This window comes from Mus musculus, chromosome 7 (genome assembly GCF_000001635.26).
Source record: "Mus musculus strain C57BL/6J chromosome 7, GRCm38.p6 C57BL/6J".
Classification (NCBI taxonomy): Eukaryota; Metazoa; Chordata; class Mammalia; order Rodentia; family Muridae; genus Mus; species Mus musculus.
This window is the reverse complement of record NC_000073.6, coordinates 6,144,513-6,172,467: the sequence shown is the minus strand read 5'-3', so window position 1 is coordinate 6,172,467 and position 27,955 is coordinate 6,144,513. Positions and strand designations below refer to the sequence as shown.

The following is a 27,955-nucleotide window of genomic DNA, read 5'->3' as shown; positions in this document are numbered from 1 at the left end:
ACTTCCCCGCCCCCACGTCCCCTCACTCTCTACACTAGGAATCGCTAATTCTACCCAACACTTCCCACCTCTCCCAGCTGGAAACTACATCTCCCAAGAAACATCGCGACAAAGCGGCTTTCCATTAGCCCTACTGTGATGAGTCCTGTACGCTCGTGCGTCCCGAGCTAGCCAGAAAACTACATTTCTTAAAGTGTAAAGAAGAAAACCCGATTCCTATTGGCTCACACAGGCGCAAACAGAGCGCTTCTGATTTTGGACTACATTTCCCAGATTTCACGTGGATTTCCTTCCTCTACCATCCCTCACAAGACACCCCGCCGGCTGACTTCTGGCAAACGCGGACGGGTCGGGGAGGGATAAGAGGAATCTGTGGTTTCGTTGTCGTGGAAACCGGGGGAGGCAGCACACTTGGGAGACCCGCCTCCAGGACCTTTAAGCGCCTATAGAGGAGGTCGTGGAGGCTATGCCAGAGTTCTCCTCAGATCAGCAGTGGGAGATCCGTCTCCTTGACAACAGTTGCAGTATCGCCCTCCCGCTCCAGTACTAGGTTAAAGGAAGGTTGAGGCTGGTCAACGAAACCTGACCTCTGAGAATTAGTTCGCTCGTCCCATACTGTCAGTCCACTCTCTAGCCTCAGTTTCCCGTCTTGTGAATAGGAAGGAAAATATTACGTGTCAAACGGCGCTTGTGTAGCCCCCTACGGACACTGAAGCCTCAGTTTCCCTACCTCAGAAAAGGCAAGAAGGTTTTGAGTTTGCTCTTTGTAATATGTATGGGTGTTTCGCTGAGTCGGTGCACCATGTGCTCGCAGTACCCACGGAGGCCAGAAAGCGGCGTGGGATTCCCTTAGACCTGTATTACAGACGGTTGTGAGCCACATGTAGGTGCTAGAAGGACGTCTAGAATAGCTTGTGCTTCGTTGTTAACCTCTTTGTCATCTTTCCAGCCCTACCCCTACCTACTACCCCAACGCACCACATACACACGTACTCGCAGGAGCGCAAGAAGGTTATGAGACTTTCTGTTTACGTGATAGATGGCTCTTACAAGCTAGTGGGGCAGACAGAGACTCTCCCCTCCTCACTGGACTTCGAAAAAAGGTGACATTGGCACACAAAGGAAATCATGTGAAGCAGAGTTGTTATTGTCCTTACCAAATTCGTGGATGGACAATACCATTGCCCTAGTTTCTATTTACTCACTAGTTTACAGCTTAGAGACGGATCTATCCCCACAACAGCTAAACTTAATCCTGTCCCACCTCTCTGCCCTCTCTGTCCCTCATCTTGGTAAGTGTGCTAACCACACAAGCTGCTTTGCTATTTGAAGAGCGAGCCTGCAATACCACATTCTTTTCCTAGTGGTGCTTTTCACATACTAGTTGGATTCTTTTCGTATATGATTTAAAACTTTTTTAAGACGGAGTCTCTTGTAGCCCAGATTAGTCTCCAACTCACTGTCTGGCTAAGGATGATCCTCTGCCTCCGCCTCCAGAATGCCAGAATTTGAAGTGTGAACTACCATGCCCAGCTTTATTTTCACGTTTATCTATATTGGCTTTTTTTTTTTTTACTACATATTTATTGTGATTTAGTGTGTGTGTGTGTGGGGGGGGTATGAGTGTGTATGCGTGTCACAGTTTGTTACATGGAGGACAGTGTGTGTGTGGGGGGGGGTATGAGTGTGTATGCGTGTCACAGTTTGTTACGTGGAGGACAGTGTGTGTGTGGGGGGGGTATGAGTGTGTATGTGTGTCACAGTTTGTTACGTGGAGGACAGTGTGTGGGGGGGGGTATGAGTGTGTATGCGTGTCACAGTTTGTTACGTGGAGGACAGAGGGCTGCTTTCAGGAGTTGGTTCTCTTTCCCCAGGCAGAGACGGGATTGAAAGCAGGATACCAGGCTTGGCTGCGGGTGCCTTTACTCACTGAGCGATCTCAGTGGCCCAATTTCCTTCCTTTGTAAAACTGAAAATTGTAATCTCAGCACGTGGGAGGTGGACACAGGAAGATCAGGAGGTTGAGGTCTTCCCCTCCACTATACAGTGAGTTTGAAGCCAGCTTGGGCTACATGAGACTCTTTCTCAAAAACCTGAGATGGCTCAGCTAAGTAAAAGTGCTTGCTGCCAGGCGGGGCAAGCTTTGATGCTGGCAACCATATGGCAGAAGAAAATAACTGACTTACGTGTGTGTGTGTGTGTGTGTGTACATATATATTATTTAAAAATTAATTTATCAAGCAGGGCATGGTGGTGCACGCCTTTAATCCCAGCACTTGGGAGCCAGAGGCAGGTGGATTTCTGAGTTCGAGGCCAGCCTGGTCTACAGAGTGAGTTCCAGGACAGCCAGGACTGCACAGAGAAACCTGTCTCAAAAAAAAATTATTTTATGTGTATGGGGGTGTTGTACAAGCACTCTTCACTACTGAACCATATCTCCAGCCACTGAACTTAAAACAAACAAGCAAACAAACAAACAAAAAAGAAAACAGCAACAAAGTCTGGGACATGGCTTAGTATTAAAAAGTTTGCTTAACATGTTTTAAGGCCCTGAGTTCATCCCTAGCACTGCAAAGAACAGAACTAAATAAGATTCGGTTGTATGAATATGGACCATTTTGCTTCTCCATGCATGAGAGGGTTCCTTTAGACACAGGAGGGATTTTATCTCTTGTTTAAAACCGTCCAATATACACTTTGAGTTTCTCCTGTACGGTCACCCACATGTCTGACTCTCTCAGATCCAAGTTCCTGTTCCAAATGCAGTGTCTTTGTTCACATCAGCAGAAACAAACAATCCTCAGAAGCTGCAGCCTGGGCCAGGGCAAGGGGACAGAGCAAATAGACTAGGAGGAAGCTTCCAGCCTATACTCCCCACTTGGCCAGGTGCCTGTAGGCTGGGTACAAAGTTCACACAGGCCAGCAGCCCAGCAGCTCTCCTCCCACTCCTTCACTGCTGTAATGGAGTGACCACCTGCATAGATTCACATTCTCCCCACCTCTCCAGAGTAGGGTTTTTTTTTTTTTTTTTTGGTTTTTCGAGACAGGGTTTCTCTGTATAGCTCCGGCTGTCCTGGAACTCACTTTGTAGACCAGGCTGGCCTCGAACTCAGAAAACTGCCTGCCTCTGCCTCCCGAGTGCTGGGATTAAAGGCGTGTGCCACCACGCCCGGCTTCAGAGTAGGGTTTTAATAAAGATATTTTCATATAGGTTTAAGGATGGGGTTGGATAAATGGCTTAGAGGTTGAAAGTGGGCTGAAGAGATGGCTCAGCAGTTAAGAACACTGACTATTCTTCCAGAGGTCCTGAGTTCAATTCCCAGTAACCACATGGTGGCTCCCAACCATCTGTAATGGGATCCAGTGCCGTCTTCTGGGATGCAGGTGTACATGCAGATAGAACACTCATACACATAAAATAAATATTAAAAAAAGAAAGAAAAAAGAAAATCATGAGTATGTTTAAAAAGAACTTTGCCTGCAGTGATACATAAGTGTGGCTGAACACCTAGGGATGAGGAAGTTATTTAGCTATAGGGTGACCAGCACAAGAACATACACCGGTTCCTGACAGAGCCTGCACTGGCTAACCATCAATGGTTAATAGCTAATGGTTTGTGGGCTCTGAAGTTTAAATGAGGCTTTCCTTGCCATGGGTAAAATTTCCCCTGGGTAAAATTTCCCCTCAGTCTCCTGGTCATGTAAGGGACGGGATGACATGGTTCCTACCGTTGGAACAGAGCCAGAAGGGCATGGCCCTCCACTAGTGTTGATGGGTGCTGTGGGCATAAGTCTTGTTTATATAATAGTTTTCATGTTCCTCCTTCGAGGAAAGTCCCCTCTGCCAAGGTTAATGACTCCATGATAATCAGAGACAGCTTGAGTCTGGGAGGCGAGGTTGTGTCTACGTCTCAGCAAAATGATAGAACCTTCAGGACATCCCTTAAGGATGTGGGAAAGAATGCTGAAAACAGAAGTATAATATAGCTCCTCAGCTATGCAAAGTATAAGGATGCAGTATGAACCGTATAAGGAGCGTCACAGAGCTAAAGGAGCAGAGGCAGCTGCACACAGCCAGCTGCTCAGACAGATACTAAGGACATAAAGAGATTTTGGAAGTGGCGATAGAAAGGTAAGATCCCACCCAGCTAAAATTTTTTGTTTATGCTTACAAAGGTGGATAGATTCCTGGGTTCAAGGTCAGCCTGGGAGAGAGAGAGTTAGGCAGAACCCAGGTATTGTAGGAATGGTAATTTAGGGTGGGAGGGATCCCACCCAGCTATCCTACTGTTTGTGCTTGTGCTTGCTGTCTCTAAGAATCAAGGGGCTGGAGTCAAGTTGATTCAAGTTGTTGTTGTTGTTGTTGTTTTCACTGCTCCCAGACACTCCTTTCATGAATCCTTCTCCAAGCTGAGGCCAGCCCTTGGCATCAGTCCTTTGTCACAAGTTTAAAAAACAGCCTAGATAAAATGACTGGTGTGTGCTGTGGAGGGCGTGATCCTGCCTTTTTTTTTTTTTTTTTTTAGATTTTATTTTATTTTAGTATATGAGAGTTTATGCTGGAAGAAGTTAGAGTCTGTCAGATCCCCTGGGACTGAAGTAACAGGTGACTGAACCACCATGATGTGGATACAGGGAACGCAACCCCAGTCCTCTATTGAGCCATCTTTTCAGCTGCCAGGCCTCCACTTTTTACTTGGCCTAGTATACTGCTTCCATGCAATAAACTGAAAACAGTCAACAAAAAGACAAAAATGCAATAAGAGGTGGATAATTGGGATCTAGACATAATTCAGATAGCCCAGCAGAGTCCTTGCTAGAGATTGGCTGAGGCTCAAGTGTCTGGGTGCCTTGGCCAAAGCAATATGAAGATGGATTTGCTAGTGGGGCTTCCAGGGAGTGTTTCTTCCACTATAAAAACGAGATCATTAGATCTCATTTCTCACAAGAAAACATTGCAGTCTGGTCTGCAGGTAACACTAGACTGTGGCAGCCATGGAGCTGGAGCAATGGCTCAGTATTTAAGAACACATAGTGCTTGACTTAAACTTTCTATTGCTGAGACAAAACACGGTGATATATATATATATGCAAGCCGAGGAGGAAAGGGTTTATTTAGGTTACATTTCCACATTGTAGTCCATCTTTGCAGAAGGAAGTATATGGAACTCGAATGGCAGGAACATGGAGGCAGGAGCTGATGCAGAGGCCATGGAGGGCTGCTGCCTACTAGCTTGTTCCTTGTGCTTGCTTGCTTTTTTTTTTTTTTTTTTTTTTTTTTTGGTTTTTCGAGACAGGGTTTTTCTGTGTAGCCCTGGCTGTCCTGGAACTCACTCTGTAGACCAGGCTGGCCTCCAACTCAGAAATCTGCCTGCCTCTGCCTCCCAAGTGCTGGGATTAAAGGCGTGTGCCACCATGCCCGACTTTGCTTTCTTTTTTGTTTGTTTGTTTTAAAGATATACTTATGTATATGAGTGCACTGTAGCTGTACAGATGGTTGTGAGCCTTCATATGGTAGTTGGGTATTGAATTTTTTTTAGGACCTCTGTTCCCTATGGTCAACCCTGCTTGCTCAGTCCCTGCTCACTCCAGCCCAAAGATTTATTTATTATTATACATAAGTATACTGTAGCTGTCTTCAGACGTACCAGAAGAAGGCGTTAGATCTCATTACGGGTGGTTGTGAGCCACCATGTAGTTGCTGGGATTTGAATTCAGGACCTTTGGAAGAACAGTCAGTGCTCTTACCCGCTGAGCCATCTCTCCAGCCCTCAGCCAGCTTTCTTATAGAAAGCAGGACCACCAACCAGTCCAGGGATAGCCCCACTCACAGTGGGCCCTCCCTCATCAATCACTAATTAAGACAATGCTTGGCAGGCTTGCCTGCCACCTGATCTTATGGAGTCATTTATTTTCTCTTTCTTTCTCTCTCTCTCTCCCCCACCCTGTTTCTCTTCTTTCTTTCTTTCTTTCTTTCTTTCTTTCTTTCTTTCTTTCTTTCTTTCTTTCTTTCTTTCTCTCTTTCTCTTTCTTTCTTTCTTTCTTTCTTTCTTTCTTTCTTTCTTTCTTTCTTTCTTTCTTTCTTTCTTTCTTTCTTTCTTTCTTTCTTTCTTTCTTGTTTTTCCAGACAGGGTTTCTCTGTGTAGCCCTGGCTGGCCTCAAATTCAGAAATCTGTCTGCCTCTGCCTCCCAAGTGTTGGGATTAAAGGCATGTGCCACAACTGCCCAGCATGGAGTCATTTTCTTAAATAATGAGTTTTCCTCTTCTCAGATGATGTCTTAGTTAGGGTTTTACTGCTGTGAACAGACACCATGACCAAGGCAAGTCTTATAAAAGACAACATTTAATTGGGGCTGGCTTACAGGTTCAGAGGTTCAGTCCATTATCATCAAGGTGGGAGAATGGCAGTATCCAGGCAGGCGTGGCACAGGAGGAGCTGAGAGTTCTATGTCTTCATCCAAAGGCTGCTAGTGGAAGACTGACTTCCAGGCAACTAGGGTGAGGATCTTATACCCACACCCACAGTGACACACCCATTCCAACCAGGTCACACCTATTCCAACAAGGCCACACCTTCAGATGGTGCCACTCCTTGGTCCAAGGATATACAAACCATCACAGATGACTTTAGCTTGTGTCAAGTTGACATAAAACTATCCAACACAGGGAGAAAGAGAGAGAGAGAGAGAGAGAGAGAGAGAGAGAGAGAGAGAGAGAGAGAGGGAGGAAGAGGGAAGGAGGGGACGGGAGGGGAGGGGAGGGGAGGGGAGGAGAAGAGAAGAGAAGAGAAGAGAAGAGAAGAGAAGAGAAGAGAAGAGAAGAGAAGAGAAGAGAAGAGAAGAGAAGAGAAAGTTCTGCAGACGGGCCATCCCCCAAGAACAACCGAAGAGTAAAAACACTGTGTGCTATTGGAGAGAACCCGTTTGGTTCCTAGCACCTATATCAGGCTGCTTATAACTACCTATAACTTTAGCTTCAGAGGACCTAACACCCTTTTCTGGTATCCATGGACACACATATACAAGTGATGAATGCTCGAATACAAGCATACATAAAATTAAAGAAAAAAATCTGTAAGGGCCATCTGGGAATCATGAAGCACCAATGATGGCTAGGACTTCCACAAAGGATACTGGATGGGAGGGGAGGATCCTGAATTAAGTACACTAGAAATGGTACATTCATATTCATGTTCTCTCTCTTTCTCCACCTCCTGCCCTTTTTCGGAGTAAGCTCTTGCTTTGAAATCTAGGTTGTCCTTGATCTTGCTGTGTAGCTCAGGTTAGCCTTAAGCTTAATCCTCTTGCCTTTTCCTCCAGCAGCACCTCTGCCTACCTCAGCCACTTTTAGCTATATTATTATTATTATTATCATTATTATCATTATTACTCCTGATCCCATCTCTTTAGCACACGGAGGGGCTTTTTCTCCAAGGCTGAACTCCCCATCCATGGCTTACTTCCCATGGTTAAATCTCCCTTTCAGGCTCCTCTCCCACTGCAGCAGACAGGTTTATACTGTGAGATAAACAATAGTACCATCTTCTAGCCGTTCTCAAGGACACAGTGTTCCCTCCTTATCACAGTCCCAGGGGCAGTCTGACCTCAGGCTCTGGAGGACACTTGGAGACAAGCATACATGGGTCTGAAATGGGGGGAGGGAGCCCCATTTTTTCTGGGACAGTCTCTCAGTGAACTCAAACAGCACATGGCAATTTTCCGATGTAATGTACACATCACTGCCCTACACAGTCCCGAGCAAGTGGCTCCGTCAGAGACACTACTGCTGGTGCCTTTGGTCCCCTGATCCTAGCTTTGGGGGATGGAGCTACCCTTCGAAGGAGTAAAAGACTCTCCTTTCTGACTTCTCTGGGCCCCAGGGTGAGAATTCCTTTGGCAGAAAATACGGGTCATACCTTCTTAAAGCTCCCCAGCTGCTTTGTAGCACAACTATAATTACTACTCAAAATAATAATTACCGTTCTCTCTTTGCATGGTGCTTTGAAGCGGCCAGATCCTTCAGGGCAGGGATGTGGTTTGGTTCATCTCTGGGTCTCTGGCCCCGGGCGCCGGGAGGTTCAGATTATGTTTATTGGACAAATGAATGATGGATGACCTGAGCAGGTGAGCTTGGGAGGAAATGGGGTAGGGAAAGAGCAACGCGAGTAAGGGGTGGTTCTGTCAGTGTCTGTCAGTTGGTGTCTCAGCCTGAGCTCTTAAAAGTGAGATTTGAGTGTGTGTGTTGATGTACAGACATTTGAGAAAGGACAGTTAAATGAGGGGATGGGGTGTAGCTCAGTTGGTAGAATGTTCACCTAGCATGTCAGAACCCTGGGTTCAGTCTGCAGTGAACTGGGTGTGGTCGTGAAAGTCTGCAGTCCCAGTGTGTATGAGCCAGTGGAGCGCAGAGCTCTGTGAGTTCAAGGCCAGTTAAGGCTAATGTAAAAAACAGACAGACAGACAGACAGACAGACAAGATTATGCTGGTAGAGGTGGCTCAGTGGTTAAGAGCACTTTACAGCTTTGCCAGGGACCAGAATTTGGATCCACATGTTCACAAATGCTGTAACTTCAGCCCCGAGAGATGGAACACAACCTTCTGGCCTCTGTGCACAAATACAGACTCATAGACACAAACAGACATATGCATACACAAATAAAATACAAAACATCTTTTAAAACTGGGGCAGGGTGCAGCTCAGGGGTTAAAAGTGCCTGTTGATCTTGCAGAGCAACCAGCACCCACTTCAGAGGACTCACAAGCACCTGTAACTCCAGATCCAGGGAATCTGACACCTTCTTCTGGTCTCCTAGGACAACTCTCTTTATATGCACATACCCACACAAACACGGATGCCCAAGGAACAACAGTCGAAGTGGACCTCTGGCCTCCATAAATGTACACCTACACCTGCACACACTGTCTGTTTGTGTCTGGTTCTCTCTTTCTCTCTCACACACACGTGATGAAGAGGGTGCTCAGGTGAGGGACAGGAGAGCCTTTCCAGTAGATTAGTTACCTTCATGATGCTGTGATCAAAATATCTGATGTGAACCCTGTAAGGGAGTAAAGATAATGTTTTGGTTCATGGTTTCAGTCCATCATGGCAGAGTGTATGGTGGAGTATGTTCACATCATGGTAGATCGGAAGCAGAGAGAGAGAGAGAGAGAGAGAGAGAGAGAGAGAGAGAGAGAGAGAAGAGGAGAGAAGAGAGAAGAGAGAGCTCGCGAGAGGGGAGCAGGGAAGAGGACACACACAGAGGAAAAACCAGAGTTGGATATCATTCTTTTTTTAAAAGATTTTATCTATCTATCTATATATCTATCTATCTATCTATCTATCTATCTATCTATCTATCTATCTATCTATCTATCTATCTATCTATTATATGTTACTACACTGTAGTTGTCTTCAGGCACCCCAGAAGAGGGCATTAGATGCAATTACAGATGGTTGTGAGCCACCATGTGGTTGCTGGGAATTGAACTCAGAACCTCTAAAAAGCAGTCGATGCTTTTTTTTTTTTTTGGTTTTTTCAAGACAGGGTTTCTCTGTGTAGCCCTGGCTGTCCCGGAACTCACTTTGTAGACCAGGCTGGCCTCGAACTCAGAAATCCACCTGCCTCTGCCTCCAGAGTGCTGGGATTAAAGGCATGTGCCACCACACCTGGCCAGTCGATGCTCTTAGCCACTGAGCCATCTCTCCAGCCCCTGGTGGATGCAATTCTTAAAGGTCTCCACTCTGATTGGCCTATTTCTATAAGGCAGAACGAGGCCTCACGTGAGCTCATGCTTCCCTAGCATGCACGGCTGGGGAAGGAGCATTCAAGGCCTGAGCCTGTGGGGAACATTTCAACATTTCAGATTCCTGGAGCTGGACTTAGACGCTACTGTGACTTGCCCAGTGTGCCTGCTCGGGCAGTTTACACTCTTGACTGCTGAGCCAGAGTGTCTCGAGTCCCAGCCTTGACCTTCTAGTCCTTCTGTCTCTATCTCCCTTCCGAGTGCAGTGCTGTGACTATAGCACTAGGCATGCAGTACCCTGAACCTCCATTATAACATAAACTGGATGAGGTGACATGAGGAGACAGAGACAGGAGGATTAGCAGCTCAAGGTCACCTTCAACCTGGGCTCCTAAAAACCTGTTTCAAATACAAAACAAAAACAAAAAAACTGAGGTCAGAGAGATGGCTCAGCAGTTAAGAGTCCTGGATACTCTTGCAGAGGACCCAGGTTCAGTTCACAGCACTCACGTGGTTGTTCACAGCCACCTTTAACTTCAGTTCCAAGGGCTCTAACACCTTCTTCTGGCCTCTTCAGTCACTTGACATATACATAGTATATATACATACATTCAGACATACTTCGTATAAATACAAATAACAATAAAAGCATTTAAAAACAAAACAAAAACCTTAGCAAGCAAAAAGAAACATTCTGCCAATTTTATTTCTTAGAAAGGAGTTCTAAGCAAACATTAAAGTAATTATCTTGCAGGCCTATGAAACATATGTCCTTGGATTCAATATGTTGCCAAGGATGTCCTTGAATTTCCAATCCTCCCTCCACCTCCAGAGCTCTGGGATCACCTGCACACATGCACTATGCCTGGTGCATGAAGTGCCGGGGGTCTAACCTAGGACTCTGCCACACCAGGCAAGTGTCCTTTCAACTGAGCAACGTGCCATTCTCAAGCCCTTCAAGTGGCTTTTCTCCATGTCAGAGATTCTGGAGTGGCAAGGGCCTCCTGTGCCTCTGGTCTTGCATCATCCTGAAGGACTCAATGGTGGCTCTCCCTGTCTCAGCCCCTCCTCTCCCACCCACCTTCACATCTAGAAGGATCTGAGAGTAGAGACTCGACTGTTTCACTTCTCAACAGACCTGTACCACCTCACCAGCTGCAGACATGAAGGTACAAGGTCAGATTGAAGACACATCAGGAACATTTTATGTTGCACGACAACTATTGTCCAGAACACACACCTTTGAAAAATAACACCTGCTACCACAAGAAGAGAAAGGGAAGTATTTTCCAGAACCATTTAGAATCTACAGATGAATTCTTCCTAGATTCTGAGAATAACCTGTTCCCAGAAGGGGGAAGGTTTACCAACTTTTCCAGTTTGTTTCTTTATATCTCGTTACCTTTGTCTGGACATTTTATCATTGCTGAAGCACGGTTCACCTCAAATGAATGGAAATCTAAGGGCTTGGCATTTCCTTATCGAGGGAAAATAAGCTCTCTAGTTAGCAGGGCGTGAATCCAAGGAAGAAGTGCAGATGAGTCCTCAAGGGTTTTGGTTCTGTATTTGGGCAGCTGTGGGTGATACTCAGGTTGTCAGGACTGGTAGCAAATGCCTGTACCCACTGAGTTATCTTGCCAGTCCCCAATACAATCTTTTATCTATTTACTGACATTTATTTGATTTAGTTATTTATCATTTATTTATTTATTTATTTTGATTTTTTGGAGACAGGGTTTCTCTCTATAGCCCTGGCTGTCCTGGAACTCACTCTGTAGACCAGGCTGGCCTCAAACTCAGAAATCCACCTGCCTCTGCCTCCCAAGTCCTGGGATTAAAGGCGTGTGCCGTCACTGCCTGGGTTAAATTTTTATTTTTTAGGTGAAGGACAGGCATGCCACTAGGTGTGTACATCAGAGGACAATTTGTGGGAATTGGCTCTCTCCTTTTACCAATTGGGTCCTGGAGATTGAACTCAGGTCGTCCAGCTTGGTGGCCAGCACCTGTACTCAGTGAGCCATCTTTTGAGTCACCAACGTGATTTTCAGAGAAGAGAAAGCGAAGGGCATCTCACCCAGTCTTTCTTATTATTCATGTTGAGCCTGAACAACATCTCGTACTGTGTATTTAGTATTTTTTAGTATTCGGAGTGGGAGGATCCCTCAGGGTCAGTGTTAAAATGCAGGTTCTGGGGGTTAAAGAGAAGGCTCAGAAGTGAAGAGTCTTCTTAACTTCTTTTCCAGAGGCCCCACATTCAGTTTCCAGCACCCGGGTTAGGAGGCTCACAACCACCTGCTAGCTCTAGCTCTAGAGGATCTAATGTCCTCTTCATGCATCTGTGGGCATGGGCACAGTATCTACTTAAAATGCCAGTGGCTACTCACACATACACATAAATAAACAATAAAATAAACCTTAAAAAAGTTACAGATCTGACCTTGTCAGTCTAAAAAGAAATCTGGCATCCCACATTTCTCATAGGCTTGTGAATGATGCCAATCCTGCCTGCCTGAGACAATGCCCCCCACAGCCCCCAAGATAAGGGCCCACACTCCCTTACAGGAAGAGAAGGAATGATTAAAAAACCAAAAATAGCCGGGTGGTGGTGGCGCCTGCCTTTAATCCCAGCACTTGGGAGGCAGAGGCAGGTGGATTTCTGAGTTTGAGGCCAGCCTGGTCTACAGAGTGAGTTCCAGGACAGCCAGGACTACACAGAGAAACCCTGTCTCTGAAAAAAAAAAAGAAAGAAAAAACCAAAATATTTTGGCGTCTCCTGGTGAAAACCCAAAAATTATTTGCTAATTTTAGTAATGATAGTTTGCAAAGGATGAATGCATGTGTGTGCATGTGTGTGTGTGTGTGTGTGTGTGTAACCAGGAGACTCTTAAGGCGATTGTACTTCAACAGCTGCAGCCCCTCTGCTACTGGCAGCTGTTCCCATCACTCTGTGGAGAGGGCATCCCCTGGAGGATGAAGGTCTGTGAAGGGCTCTATGGTGTGGGCTGCCCCTCAGAAATCTGTACCTGGGAATTCCTGGGGGCATAGTGACTCTAGAGGCTGACGCAAACTGCCTGAACCAGTTTCTTAACACTGAACCAGGTTTGAGGTGTTTGGTGATAGAAACTCAGGCAGGCGAAAGTATATAAAGGCCAGTATTCATGGGAGTTTGAAGACAAGGCTCAGGGAAGAAGTGTTAAAACAAGTCAACAGGAATGCCAGGGGGCCTTAAGGGCCCCAGAAGCTTTTGTTCCCGGAAGGGCTGGGAAGAAACATCTGCCTGTTTATTCTCTACACAATCTCATTTGTTTCTTCTACAGACAGGCTTATCCCACACACCGAGTGACAAGGCTGTTTCCAGCTACAGAGCTTGTCAACCTCTGCCACCTCAGGACTCAGACTCTCACCACAGTTCCAGAGAATGCCAGGCAAGTCCACTGATTGGTCAGTTTATGTCAGATGACAGCTCTGTGTCCACCAGTTTGCCGTTCTCCTTCAACTTCAACTCTTTTCCCTCATCTGAGATCTTACTCAGTCTCATGGCTTTATATTATTTTAAAGATTTGATTTTTAATTTTGTGTATATCTGTGTGTCTGTATGTGTAGGTTTGTGCATGTGAGTGTAGGTGCCCACAGAGGTCAGAAGGGGCAGTTTGAGCTCCTGGAGCTGGAGTTACAGGTGGGTACTAAGGAACCAAATTTGGGGACTCTGGAAGAGTAGCAAGCACTCTTAGCCTCTGAGCCATCCCTCCAACACCAAGAAGTTTATTTTCTCATCATGTAACAATCTCAGGTTGGGGCTGGAAGCTGGTCTCTACAAACACTCATTTACAAACCCAGCTTTTCTCTGGCTTTACCTGTTTTCTCTGGCCCATGTTATAACCAGCAAGGCCAAAAGAATGCCAGGCAGGCATATCTGTTTCCTAAGCTCATTGGCTCGGAAGTAGCCTATGACATTTCTGCTCTAGCTTATTGGTCAGAACCAAACACGAGACCACATTTAGATGCCTAGAGATGCTTAGATGCCCTTGGGTGTGAAGAAACACCAGGGAATAATTTGGCATAGTTGCATGTAAAAGAAGAGCCAGTCTTAGCAATCACTGAGCTATGTGTGGAAAACTGTTATGGTCAAGATCAATTACCAAACTGGAGAGATGGCTCAGCAGTTAAGAGTGCTTGGTCCTCCTGCAGGGGGCCTGGGTTTGGATCCTGGCAGCTATGCTGGGCACCTTAAAAGCACCTGCAACCCCAGCTGCAAGGGAATCTAATACCTCTCGCCTCTTCCGGTACTGCATCCATGTGCATACTTTGGCATACATGCATGCCCATAAATTATTTTAAAAATGTAAAAAAAAGATTGACGACCAATTTGAGGGGATCTAGATGGATCTAGACAAGCCTCCAACATACTGTGGGAGATATTTAGATTAGGGTAACTGAGATAGAAAGACCCACATTACCTATGGGTGGCACTGCTCCATGGGCTGGGGTTTCTGGAGAGCTGAGTGCCAGCATTCACCCGTCTGTTTCCTGACTGTGGTTGCAATGCCATGATGGACGGGATCTTCAAACTGTGCGTTCAAGTAAATCCTTTCCCCTTAATTGGCTCTGGTCAGGCATTCTGCTGCAGCAAAGAGGAGAAGTAACTTATTACAGAAATAGCCTAGGAATTGGCTGCGTGGGTAATAGTCTTTAACTTTGCTTTAGATTGAAATCGGGAAGAGTCAGCAAGCTCATAAAATTCATATGGATCATAGAACTCAGAGAGTTACAAGATTCAATAGCTATGGCCAGGAAAATGGCTCAGGTAGTAGAGTGTACTTGCTGCCAAGCTTGACAACCGGAGTTAGACTCCCAAGACTCACATGATAGAAGAGGACCAACCAACTCCTGATAGCTGTTCTCTGACCTTACATGCACATGCATGGACACACACACACACACACACACACACACACAGTGCCTGCAAACCCCAGAAATGGAAAAAAAAATAATCCCACACAAATCAGATACAAAAAGTGACTTGAGGATAGCTGGCTGGAGTTAGAGAAGGAGTACACCCTGAGCATCACGGTGGAGTCATAGTGGGAAAGGAGATAAGGAGATAGGAGGGGCAAAACAGAATTGCACATTTACTAGAGTTTAAACAAAAACAAAAACAAAAAAAGATAAAGTTTGGAGAGACAAGAGAAAGCCTGGGGTGCCCAGAGCCTTGGTTCCTTGTAGTTGTCACTGAAAGTGGCACAAAGCTGTTCCCGTTAGGGTTTCGTGGGTACTAGGTGAGTGTGTACCCCTGAGCCTTTGAGGCTCACCATGGAGAAAATATGTATCTTCAGATTACTTGGTTTAGCATTCTAAGAATTCCTCTGTGTGGCCCAGGACTCGGGATGGAACAGTAACTACCGTGGCTGTGTCTGATGCTGCCAGTTTGCCTTTTAGTTTTGTTAGCTTTGAGCCAGGAAGGGATAGTTAATTTTTTTTTTTTTTTTTTTTTTTACTGTCCTCCGTTTACTCTTTACCTTTGGGGCCATTTTAATACCCCTGCTGTGGGTTCGCCTTTAGCCTTTTGATCAGTTACAAGCAGCCTGTGATCTTTATCACCCGTTGAAAGGTCCTGGCTGGTTTATCTTTAATCTAACCACGGAAGTCCAGCGCTTGAACATGAATTACAGGCAGTTTGGACATTTTCCATTACAGGGCTCAGCATAGGCCTCCTCTTGAATTTTCTAACTCTCTACACATCCTTAACAGTCTGCTGAGCAAAGACTTCTGGAGCACCTTGCTAAGGAGATGGCTATGCTTTCCATTTTCTTAGCTTGTCCTCAGGTGTCATGTATCGTTTTGCCTGTGGGCTTTGCTTCTTTAGGCTGCCCAGGATTTTCTCTGGTGCAGGAGGAGTTTGTTTAAAAAGTCCATCCCTTACTTAGTCCAAGTGTCAGCAGCACCTGACGCCTGCTTTTGTAAAGGTAGTTACGTGATGATGATACCATTTGTCTCAGAGAAGCTGACATTGACTTTCAAGTTTCAAATTGTGCCTTGGAAGCAGATATCTGTAGAGGGTCCTTTCATTCCTTTTCTTCATCATCAGCATCCTCCAAACTGTGATGGACCTTTCTTCTAGGAGAGTAATAAGTCATAAACACTTAATTTGGAGCCCTACTCTGAAGGTTCGAGGTCATTCTTGCTATGTCACTTAGTAAGGTAATGTGACCTCTGGTTCTCTGCAAAACAGGCCGATTTCAAGATGAGGTCGTCCCAAAATGCAACCCGCACCGGAGGCTCGAGCGGAAACATTTTGGGGAAAAACTCCAGATCTCGTGAACCGAATTTTTTCTTGAGACCGGCGTTGGCCTGGAAGCGCCCCGGGGCGGAAGGGGTTACGATGATAGAGACGACAGGAGGACTGGAGTAGTGGGAGCGTCGCCGCGGGCAGCTCACCGCGCAGGCGCGAGCGACGAGGCTGGGTTGGGGGCCGCCCCGACACCCGGAAGTGTGCGCCTAACGGGTCGAGCCCAGCCTTCTGTCCGGGGAGGGGGCGGGGCCCGAGCCCCTCGGAGCGAGGCGCCATAGAGCAAAACGGAGGACCTGGGTCCTAGATAATTCCGGAAGTAGCGTCCCGAGGCGCCTTTCCGTACCATAGAGCCGGAGGGGGTAGCGGTCAGGGGTCCTGGAGCTCCTCTGCCTAGAGTGGCGAGGTAGCGGTGGCGGCCTGGGAGGGGGAGGAGAGGGAGAGGCGCGAGCGGAAGCGGCCGGGAAGGTCACTTCCGGCCTGGGCGCCCGTCCCCCTGACCCCAGGGTCTGAGTCGCCGCTGCCGCCGCTGCCACCATCCGCGAGGCAGGCGAGAGGAAGAGTGCGGCGTGACGGCCCCGGGGCCGCGGAGGTGAGGGCGGCCGCGGGCTCAGGGGGGCGTGCGCCGAGTGGCTGGGATGAGAGCGCGTCGGGAAGCTGGGCTTCGGACGGGGGTGGGTGGGGAGGCGGGAGGGCGAGCGCGGCAGAGCGGACTAGTGCGCGTGCGTGTCGTGTTAGGGGTGTGTGTGGGGGGGGTGGGCGTGAGCGGGCGCGCGGCCGGGGAGTTCGCGCGCGCGCGCGGGAGAGATTGGCGCCGCGGCCTGGGACAATGCGCGTGCGCTACTCCGGCGGCAGTGCTGGGCCGGCAGGCACCTGGGTTATCCAACCGGTGGGGTCCGGGCCACCCGGACTGGACTTGCAGCCGGTCATGGCCGGAAGTGCCAGGGACTTGTTGCGGGGGCGAGGCTTGATGTGGGGAGAGACCCCGCCGCCTGGATTGGGCTGACCGGAAACGGCGGCCCATGGTCAGTCTCGGCCCAAGTTCTCCCAAGTCCTCTCCTTCCTCAAATCGAGTCGCCTGGCCCGTTGCTGCCTCGGGGGCCATGCGCTGGCCTTTGATCCAGCGAGTAATTACGGGATGCAGGTGGCGGGAGGCTCATTCATCTATTTCCCCCGCGCGTGCTGACCGGCGGCAGGAAACACGTCCTGGGAGGGGAAGCGCCAGGCCAAGGTCAGCACCGTGTGGGTCGTCCTGGGCCGCCTGGACTGTTGCCTTCCTCCCCTGGGCGGACACAGGGCTGGGTCCAGCGCGGAGCCCCGCCCCTTAGCAGACCTCCCGCCTCCACCTCCAATCTGTACAAGAGTTAGGTCATAGGGTGACCCCCAAGCCCCGGGAATGTGTGCCCCAGCACTTACAAAAGGTCAGTCGGAAAAGTGATCCACAGACGAAGAAGTGAGTGGGGAGTGAACTGACACCTGTCTTAACACCAGGATAGGAAAATGAACATGAACTGGGGTTGGAAAGCAGGAGCTGAGACCTGACCCAGGACGACCTTAGGCGTTATTGCCCAGGTCGTTATTAAAAACGCAGACCTGATGGGTTCCCCCAACCCCTTAATTTCTGATTCAGGCTCCATGTTTGGCGTTGTTGAGAATCTAGCTGAGATCTGGCCTCTGCTCTGGGGAAAGCTTTAAGCCTCTTGGGTCAAGTGCAGGTAACTTTCCCCTCCTGCTTCTCTGGAGTCACTGAGTGCTGTGCTGCCATGGCCCAGAGAACTTTCACATTAGATTCTGACTTGGTTTATCTCATGTGTTCTCCATCTGAGCAGAGAAGGGTATATCCTCAGGCTTGGCCCATGGTGAAATTCAAGAATGATTTGCAGCTACTGGGAATATTGCCCACGAGCTCTGAAGCTCAATTCCTCGCTTCAGCTCCTAAGTTCTGCAGCCATAGATAAGAAATTTCATGCCATTCCTCACGAGGACACAATAGAGGTGTTAAAGTGATACACCCAGAGCAAGGGTTTTCATACTTTTGCTTTCAGGCAAAAGTTCAAAAAGTCTCTGGAGCCAGCTCCTGAGTTCCAATTTTGGCTCGTTTATGGTTCCGTGACCTTGGATGTGTCACTTCCCCCTTTCCCAGGCTGTTTCCACTACTTAATTGTTACACTGTTACAGTTCCCTGACTATGCCCAGTCCATCAAGACTACAAACTCCACTAACCCCAGGGCATTGAATTTCACTGGTGGGGATGTGGGTTGGAGGGCTGTTCTCAAGGTTTCCATGGGCCAGGCCTGCTGGTGGGTGACACTGGCCAACTTGACAAGGCTCTTGTAGTTCTTGTTTTGCAGTAGCTTAGGACAATAGGGAGATATGCCAGAGTGTCCCTGAGCGTTTTAGGCCCTACAGGACGTGGATGCTGAGTCTTGGACAAGGGGACCCTGAGACTTATGGGAGATGGCAGAATGTATAGAGCTCAAGGCCATCAGTAACTCTGTAGTCACTAATGGGCACCCATAGCTCTGTGGGTCCCAGACACACTTCACAGACTTTCCAAACCCACATTGTCATCCTCTGACTGACTAGGGATGCACCAGGTGTTGGGCCTCCATATTTAGGAGAGACTGAACATTTGATGACTTGCTTTGAGAGGTTGGCAGGCACCTGCTACAGAGTTCTCTTGACACCCTGGGACAGAAGTGGTCACCTTAGTTTTGGCAAGATAGGACACCTACTTGCTGGTACTTGTGTGCCCTAGGCCGTAAAGTAGTTTCAGGATACAGTATGTGTAGCTTTGTGATTGTAGTGCCACCCCTTTAGTTCTGTTGGGCATGCTGGATCTGGGGTTACAGCCCTATTCTTAAGTGCTAGCCATTGGGTTGGGCTCCTGGTTCCCTATTCCGTGGGTAAAATGTTAGGAGACTGCATACAGGGCTGCTGGCTGGAAGACTCTTGAGACCTGGCCGCATTATAGAAGACCTATAGTAGGATGATTTGGAATAGGATAAGCAGAGTAGAATAAGCGGAGGTGACTAATACTGGTGGCTGGAATGGGTAGGGAGACTTGAGATCTGTGCCAACTGTAGTGGAGGCCTCACTAGCCAGCAGGACGAGTGCAAGCTGAGCTGTTATGACCTTGAGGTAGATCCTAGCCCCTGTCCAAGTGGGCTGGGTGACCCTGTTGCCACTGTGCTTTTCCTATTCTGTCTCTGCCTTGGCCTCTCCCTTTGGGCTCCCAGAACAGTGGCTTCTCTCCTGTTCCTGGTGTGGAGTGCCTGCCTTACAGGGGATAATGCTGGGGACTAGATGCTCATCAGATAAAATCTCAGCCTCAAAGCTAAGGGCAAGGCTGCTGAGAGCATAAGTTTGGGTTTGTGTGCAGGATCAGTTGGTCAGGGCAGAGTATAGTTCCTACTCTCCTTTGAGGACTCAGTCTTCTGGAAATTCCTTGTGATGCTTGGGGGAGGGAAACCCATAGGAGCTTAAACTCAGCCAACAGAAGCAGATGTTAATTGGGAGCAAATGCCGGTGTCCAGAGAGGAAGTCTGGCCTACCCAAGTTTGACTTCGTGTTTGCTCTGTGGCTGTAAGACTTTGTATTAGCCCCTCAGCTGTCTAGCCCTTGGCTTTCTCGTCTCTGAAACAGGTATAGCAGTGATAGTGTGCAAGAAATGCTTCCTGGAAGTCGGGCATGGTGGCGCATGCCTTTAATCCCAACACTCGGGAGGCAGAGGCAGGAGGATTTCTGAGTTCAGGGCCAGCCTGGTCTACAAAGTGAGTTCCAGGACAGCCAGGGCTATACAGAGAAACCCTGTCTTGAAAAACCAAAAAAAAAAAAAAAAAAGAAAAAAAGAAAGGAAGAAAGAAGAAAGGAAGGAAGGAAGAAATGCTTCCTCAAATTGAATTGAATCGAATGGAATTGAAGGTGCCTGCCTCAGGTTTCGTGTTCAATACTGGACATGTGTCACAATTTACTACTGGCTTGGGGTGAGATGAGACACCTTGGCTAGGTCACATGGTTGGTCACCAGTGGGGTAGGTTCTTACCCTGTCAGCTTGCCTGTAGGGATTGTCCTCTGGCCTCTTTCCCTGGCAGTTCAGGCGCTCAGGATCTAAGCTTATGAGCTTATAGCACCGTGTACCTCACAGCTTGAGGTTTAATCTGTGCTTGGTGAATGTGATCTGTACTGTTGGCTACAGAAGACAGCTGCAGCAGCGGGAAGGGAGGAGTTGGGAAGGCTTCCCAAGGGAGGAACTTTAGATACTGGGCCTTGGCACATGGGCATGTTACCTCAGCAGATCTAGAGAGGTATAAGGCCAGGTAGAAAACAGCCCAGCCCAGAGGGTAGGGCTGAGATAGCCCTGTAATGCAAAATGTAATGTAGTGTTTTTGAGGGTTTTAGGTTCACAGAAAAGTTGAGCAGGAGGCACCATTCCTTTATGCCCCTTCCACTAAACCCAGGTTTTGGGTTGGATACTGTTGGTGTCCCATTCTACCCCCATTCTGGGTTAGCTTGTTGTTATCAATAAATCCTTAGGGACATTGTAATCATCCAGCGTGCACAGTATACTCTTAAAGAGGGTTTTGCTTTTGGGCAGTTTTCAGTTCCTTTCCACTGGCTAAGAATTGAGGTGCTGGGCGGGGGAGGTAAAAAAAAGAATTGAGGTGCTCAGGAGTGAGTCAAGATCTGCAGACATATTTGAGGCTGAGAGCTAGTGCTCAGATCCAGGTTTGACTTGGCTTCTGCTTCCTGGCTGTGTTTGGCCAGGAAGGAGCAGGGTGCTCCTCAGGGGCTGCTCTAGCTGCGTGCCAGGTGTGCCACAGCTTTACAGTGGATTAAGAAGCTAGAAGGCTCTCCTGGGCTAGGTGGGGCCAAGGTTTTTCTCTGTCCTGACCATGTTTACTTCATGTCCTTGCCAAACAGGCCTTGCTAGCCTTGGTTGACAGTGACCATACTCTCCTGAAGGGACTAGAGTCCACAGGAAGTGGGTGTGCTGACCAGTTAGGAATCAGAGGATCTCATCCACCAGAACACTGGAGGAGAGACCAGGAGGACCAGGAATTGGCTCCATGACATGTCTAAATACAGCCTCAGATATGGATGGGTGCAGATGGTATTCTCAAAGTGTGACTACCAAAGCTGGATGAGATGGAGCAGTCCCTACAAGCTCATCCTTGTGGATCAAGTCTAAGAGCCCAGTGATGGCAGACACTGGGATGCATCTGCTGAGTGGTGAGGTCTTGCCTGAGGACTGAGGAGATGAAGGCTCAGCTTTGGTCTGGTTCTGGATGTAGGACTTGGTTAAAGAGGGAGTTGAAAGGCTTGGAGTGGGGGGAAAGGCCACACACAGACAAGGGAAGGCAGAATAGTTGCTCTAAGGAGTATCCTAGTGAAGGACAGCAGGACAGTGGGCTGAGAGGCTGGCTAAGGGCCACCTATGTAACATATTCTGGAATGGTAAGTAACCTTAATATTTGCCCTCAGAGATCCCAGAAGGAAATAGAAAGAGGATAGAGATGGTACAAAGCCGGCATGTGATAGGAGGTGGGTCCTGGGCACAGGAAGAGGAAATACTTGAGTCAGCCCTTGAGAGGGGAGGAGGAGCAGGCAGCTAGAAAATCAGGGGCAGGATTCTTCAGAGGGGAGCAGGGGTAGATAGTGATATTGGGGTGTCTGGAAGATGGGAGTATGTAAAACCAAAGCCACACTGGGGTCTTTTGAGATCGGGTGTGAATTTTGGTTTTGTGGCTAGTGGGGTGTGTGATGGGGCTTGTTTAGGCATGATAGTGTTTCTTGCCTATGGCAGTTTTACTGAATTAGGGGGATCCCTTCCATAATATAAATTCACCTTTTAGAACAATTTGATGGCTTTTACCATGTTCACTGCATTTTGTATTCGTCTCAAGAGATTTTAGAAAATTTCCACCTGCCCTAGCCCTAGGAGCCATTGTATTTTCTCTATGGCAGTGATTCTCAACCATCTAATGCTGGGACCCTTTAGTACAGTTCCTCATATTGTGGTGACATCTCCCCAACCATAAAAATTATTTTCGTGGCTACTTTATAACTAATTTTGCTACTGTTAGTTAGTTATTAGTTAAATATCTGATATGCAGGATATCTGATATGTGACCCCCAACAGGGGTCTCAATGGATAGGTTGCTCTGTGGGTTTGCTTATTTTAGGTGTCTTACATAGAGTTGAGCAGTATATGTTTTTCTGGATTTGGCTTGCTTTGCAAGCAGAAAGCCTTGGAGGTTCAACTTTGTGTGTGTTTTTGTGGCTATGTGCCGTGCTTCACATGTTGGCCATTTGTATTGGCTCTTTTGGGCTTTTGGGTTTATGGCTTCCCTGAACATTGACATCTAGAGTTCCATGTGGCAGGATTTTTTTCCTTCCATTACTGTAGATTTCCATTACTAGTAAATGGGTGCATTGATGGGTGATTGATGTGTAACCTGCAGCGACTTCCAGGTGTTTCCTGAAGCAGGTGCACCACTTGCCCTCTCTGCAGCCAAGCCAGAGGCTTGCTTTCTCACCGTCCTCACTAGCACTCTCATGACACTGAGCTGTAGTATGGAGCTTCTCTGTGGTTCTGCTTGAATTTACCTGTGGTGGCATCTTTTCGTGTGCTCACTGGCCATTTGGATGTCTTTGAAGAAAAGGCTATTCAGATCTTTTGCCCGGGTGGGATTTGTGTATGGTCTGTATTTGTGCTCATTCCTGTAGATGGTTATGAGTGTGAGCATGTATGCAGGTTGACTTCAGTCACTTCTATATTTTAAAGATTTATTTACTCATCTACTTGACATGTATGATATGTACTTGCTTATGTGTGCCATGTGTAGGCAAGTACTTGAGACCAGAAGAGGGCATTGGATCCTCTTTCTGGCACTGGAGTTATAGGCAGTTGTGAGGTGCCATGTGGGTGCTGAGAACCAAACCCAGGTCCTTCTTCCTGGAGCATCTCTCCAGCCTCTTTACCCTGTTTTTTGAGACAGGGGTCTCATTGAGCCTGGAGCTCACTCTTTTGGGTAGATTATTTAGTTGGCCTTGCAAGCTCCTCTCCCCAAACAGGCCTGGCTGTTCCTCCTGGCCCTAGGGTTCCAGCTCTGGACTTGGTCCTCAGGCTTGTGCAGCCACTGAGCCATCTGCTGCAGCTTGTTTGCTCAGTTTTTTACTTGCGTTATTTGAACTGAGTAATTTTTATTACAAAGATTAAGGTCATGGAGTTGATGGGTCTTTAGAGGCTTAGTTTAGATCCAGAACTGGGGTGCCAGTGGGGGGAGGCACCCAGAAGCAGGTCCTGGGGTGGGCACATGGAGGAGGCAATGGCTTGGTTGGGAGATAAGTCCTTGCTGGTGAACCAGGGATGTAGGTGTGGGTAGAGAGGGTGCTTGAGACTCAGAAGTAGATGGGGGCACTTGGTGACATGGAAGTCAGAGATAGTGTTTGTTAATGAGAACCAGTAGAGAACAGGTGGCCTGGAGATGACTGGTTGGTAAGGAAGGAGGTGCATTGGCATGTCACCACTCCTGCCTGCTGGTGGGTGCGAGGAGAGGAGTGAGGCATACCAGGCTGGAAGATGGAAGCAATGAGGGTGAGAGGCTGCGGGGCAGGAGGGGCTGCTTCTGCACCCAGGCCCGGCAGGCAGGGGGAAGAGGAAGCAAGATTGGCAGCAGAAGAAAGCAAGGGGATAATTGGTAGGCAGGCATCCAGAGGGGGGTGGGTGGGACCTAATAACAACAATAATAACAATAATTTGTCTGGGCTTAATAGCTCTGTCAGATCCATGTGCTAATTGGATTGCTTAAGGGCCCTGCTGGGATGGGTGGGGGCTGAGGGAGAGTGCCATTCCTTTTACCTCTGCAAGGTGGAGGTCAGAGCAGGGTGAACATCTGTAGAGGCTGGAGGTGCTGGCTGAGAAGGGAGAGGAGGAAAAAAGGGGGTGCGATGCACTTCCAGGGGTCCTGGTCAGAAGGTGCCTAGCATCCTGTTGCCTGGACTGCTTTTCATTTCTCTAGGTATTCTGGAGACTGAACCTAGAAAATCAAACCTAGGGTCTCTGTCATGCAGGTGTGAGCTCTGCCACTGAACATCCTTTCACATCTTGGGAGTTTTCTTGTGCTCAGGATGGGGCCCTTCTCTGTGGAGCTGTCATGAAACTACAGAGCTGGGCTGTGGCCCCTAAGATTCCCCTGGTTCCTCTGTGCCTCCCCTGCAGATGCAACATCTGTTGTTCCCCTTGCTGTGAGATCTTGAGTCGGCCCCACACTTGAAGAACTTGAACAAGAGGGCCAGTAGTTTAAGAATGGGTGGATGAATACATGGGAGGACTGGGTATCCTTTTTGAACCCTTTGCAAGAGTACAAATCCCTGATTGATCCTCATAAGCTTGCTTCCACTGGAGGCTTCCCACAGCGCTGTGAAACGTCTGTTGTTTCAGGATACAGCTGAGGCCTTGGGAGCTTTGACACGCTCAGGGTCACAGTGTGCAGCTGTGGTAGCACCGGTTGAACTTCCAGGTTGGTATTTTCCAGGTGAAGAGAGGTGTGTGCCTTTTGTCTGGTATCAGGCCTGCTCTCAGCTTGTTTGCTTAAGTCGGCCAGGTGTTGTCAGCTCCTGTAGAACACTCTGTCCTGCTCTTGACAGCCACCTAGATGGTCCTACAGCTCTGCTACCCAGAGAGGACAGACATAAGAGGGTCACCTTTGAGGCTTGGTGAAAATCTGCCTCTACCCCACAGATAAACCCAGGTTCCAGTGTTGTGTGACCTGCTGCACTTCTTTGTCAGTTTGCTGGTAGGGGCCTGGAGCAGAGCAAAAGGTTATGCAACAAGGCAGGAGAAAAAGAATGCCTACCATTTCTGAAGTTAATATTTTCAGGGCACTTTGTGTGTGTTTCGGAAACATTGATGGCAAGTCTTTCCCAGGTATTTTCTTCATTTTTAAAACTGTCATTGACTGTACTTGAAGCTCCCCATTTTGCTAGACTGCCTGGTCACCAACCAGGAAACCCCATGTCTCCACTCCCCAGCAGTGAGGTATGGGTGTTCTGCCATATCCAGCTTCTACATGGGTGCTGGGAACTGAGCTTCAGGCTTTCTGTGACAGGCCTTTTCAGGCTGAGTTTTTCATTTCCCCAGCCCCTTTCAGAACATTTTATATAGTGTTTGACCCATGGGATAGGAGTCAGCCCTTCCTATATCCTGGACCCACCAGTGTAGTGAGTGGATGTCTGCTCCCTTGGTTCAGAGGAACTTATACAATAATCAACAACAGCAGCACATGGCCTGTAGATAAGCTAGGCTGCCTCCTCTTGGCTGTGCTCCCAACCCATGGCTTTTCCTCACGACTCCCTTAGTCCTTGGCTTTGAAAGCTGCCCGTATTTTTGCATTTCTTGCTCATTGACATTAGAAGTCAACTAAACTTTTCCTGTAATGGGCCAGATAGTGCATACCTAAATTGTCATTCATATAGCTGACTCAGAAGATATGAAATGTGACCATTTGAAGGGAGACATCATGGAGTCAGTAGGAAAAAATTGGTCAGGCTAGCAAACCTTTTCCAGCCAACACAGGTTAGGCTCTGCATCCGAGCCTGTAACCCTGCCAGCTCTTTTTCGGGCATCGGTTTCCTTGGCGGTTGCTTTACTGCCTGGTTAGTATAGTAAGGCTTCCTGGTTTTGGGGAAAGAGGCTGCCCTCCTCTGACCACTGAAGACATTCTGCAGGGGTGAGAAGAGTAGAATACAGACAGGCTAACACCCCCCTCCCAACCCCCGCCACCCCTCCTTCCTGTAGGAAGTTGGATGGAGCTGGGAATTCCCAGCTGCTTGAGCTTTTTAAAGTGAGAACACAGTATCACACTCAGCAACTAACCAGCTTCCACAGGCCAACCCTCTCTTCCACCTCTTTGACTCCTAGCAGTACCTGCAGCTCAAGTCCTGCCCTTCCTTCCTTCCCCCACTTAGGTACTTGTGTACTTAAGTTTACTTTCTATTAACGGCTTTTGTGTGCTGAAAATGTGCTAGTGTTTTATTATTATTCTTTCTCCCCCTGAGGCAGAGTTCTTTGTGTAACAGCTTGGGCTACTCTGGAACCCACTCCATAGACCAGGCTGACCTTGAACTCAGATTGGCCTGCCTCTGCCTCCCTAATGCTGGGATTAAAAGTATGTGCCACCACTGCAACGCCTGAAAATAAGTTGCTTTAAAGCAAGCACACAGTTGGGTGGTATGTTAATATATTCAGTTACATAGCAATTACTGCTGTCTAGTCCTAAATGTTTCCATTACCTGTCAGGAAGCCCATCTTCTCATGGTCACTGCCACTTCTGTCCTCGAACTGCAGCCACTCACTAGTCTGCTTGTCTGCGGACTTGTCTAGAGAGTCCATACCCATGGACTCCAACACCACGTGACCCTGGTCTTAGTGACCTTGAGTAGTTCACTCACACAGAATCTTACACCATGCGATTGACTGGGTATTTGATCCTGAGCTTAGTGATCCTGGGCAGTTCATACACAGAAACCTATTCCTGGTGACCCTGGGCTCTGTGATGTTAGGCAGTTTATGCACATGGAGCCATACACCATGTGACTCCTGGCTCAGTGACTTTTGGCATTTCATGCAACCATGTTGTCCTGGACTTAATGACCTTGGGAAGTCTATGCATATGGAATAATAGGCTTAGATCTTATTTACTTTTTCTAGCATTTGGTGTCTGCTTTTTAGCTGCCACACACAGCACTGCAGCCTGTCCACTCATGATGTTGTGCAGTGGGTGTTTTCTTTGGGTGTGTGCCAAGAATGGAACTATAGGTTACTTGGTAACTGCTTACCGCTTGAGAAATGTCCTGTTTTGCAGAGCGGCAGTGCCATCTGACATTTTCCCAGTGTACTTGCAAGTTCTCTTTGTGGAGTTGTCTTTTGTTTCACTTTTAAGACAAGATCTCGATGGGCAGTGGTGGCACAGGCCTTTAATCCCAGCACTTGGGAGGCAGAGGCAGGCGGATTTCTGAGTTCAAGGCCAGCCTGATCTACAGAGTAAATCCCAGGACATCCAGGGCTACACAGAGAAACCGTGCCTGGGGGAAAAAAAAAAGATCCAAGATCTCATGTAACCCAGTGGTTTTTGATTCATTATGTAGCTGAGGTGTGCCTGAAACTTCTGATCCTCCTGCCTCTACTTCTCAGGTGCTGGGAAGGTACAGGTGTGCACCACTACACCTAGCTTCCTTTGGAGTTTTGATGTTCATGGTGTGCCACCTGGGGGCCTGGAAGCGTTGGGTTTTATGTAGGGGAGACCGAAGAGTTCACTGCTGTGTCTGAGAAAAAAGCTGACGTAGAGCAGATTGACTAGAAGAAAGTTCGGGTGCCTCCTTACATGTGTAGGTATCATGTGAAAGCAAGGCCCCCGGGGGTCATTGGGCCTGGGGTTTGTTCTGTGCTGGTGACTAGGGTTTCTTATGGAGTGTGGATGCGGAGGATTGTTTGTGCAGAGGTCCCTTGCCCTTGGTGCTTGTTTCTGATAAGGTAGCTTATTCCCCTGGAACAGGGAGGCTGTGTCTCAAGAGGAAGCTCTGCTTTGGCTTTCAGGAAGAAAAGGGAGTCATTCCTGTCTCCACAGACCTTGAGCTGAAATCATGCCTGCCTGGTGGTATGTTCTGGTGGGGATCTGCCATTTTGTCAGCTTTTGCCCACACAACTGTGTGTTCTGTTGTATAGTCCTTAAGGTTGTCAGATGACGAAAATGAATAGAATGGAAGAGACTTAGACTCAACTTCTATGAACCTGTTGGTGTCATACCCTTATGACCCATGACTGCCTTATCTGCCCCTCCGACTCTTAACACATTCACATGGTTGTTGTGGTTTGCTGACATTTGTCCAGCCTCCTAGTTTTCCCCTTTACATCTTGCTGT

The 27,955-nt window shown here is 47.9% G+C and overlaps 1 protein-coding gene and 1 long non-coding RNA gene across 10 annotated transcripts in view; one reads left to right on the top strand and one right to left on the bottom strand.

Annotated features, from left to right (window-relative positions):
• Window positions 1–8,883: 8,883 nt before the first annotated feature.
• Gm36371 lies at window positions 8,884–15,249 on the bottom strand. Its single transcript, XR_391130.2, has 2 exons — window positions 14,203–15,249; window positions 8,884–9,057 (listed from the first exon to the last, which is right to left on the bottom strand). It is a non-coding gene; the product is annotated as a predicted gene, 36371 (long non-coding RNA).
• The window catches only part of Zfp787 (zinc finger protein 787), a 27,892-nt gene continuing 13,024 nt past the window's right edge, over window positions 13,088–27,955 (top strand). For 4 of the 9 annotated variants that reach the window (NR_166606.1, NR_166605.1, NM_001013012.2 and 1 more), the window contains exon 1: window positions 16,503–16,623. The gene's annotated coding sequence lies outside the window, so the exon portion shown is untranslated. Of the gene's footprint in view, window positions 13,171–16,502; window positions 17,263–27,955 lie in introns of those variants that run through there. The other 5 variants (NR_166603.1, NM_001379300.1, NM_001379299.1 and 2 more) reach the window with 3 other exon arrangements.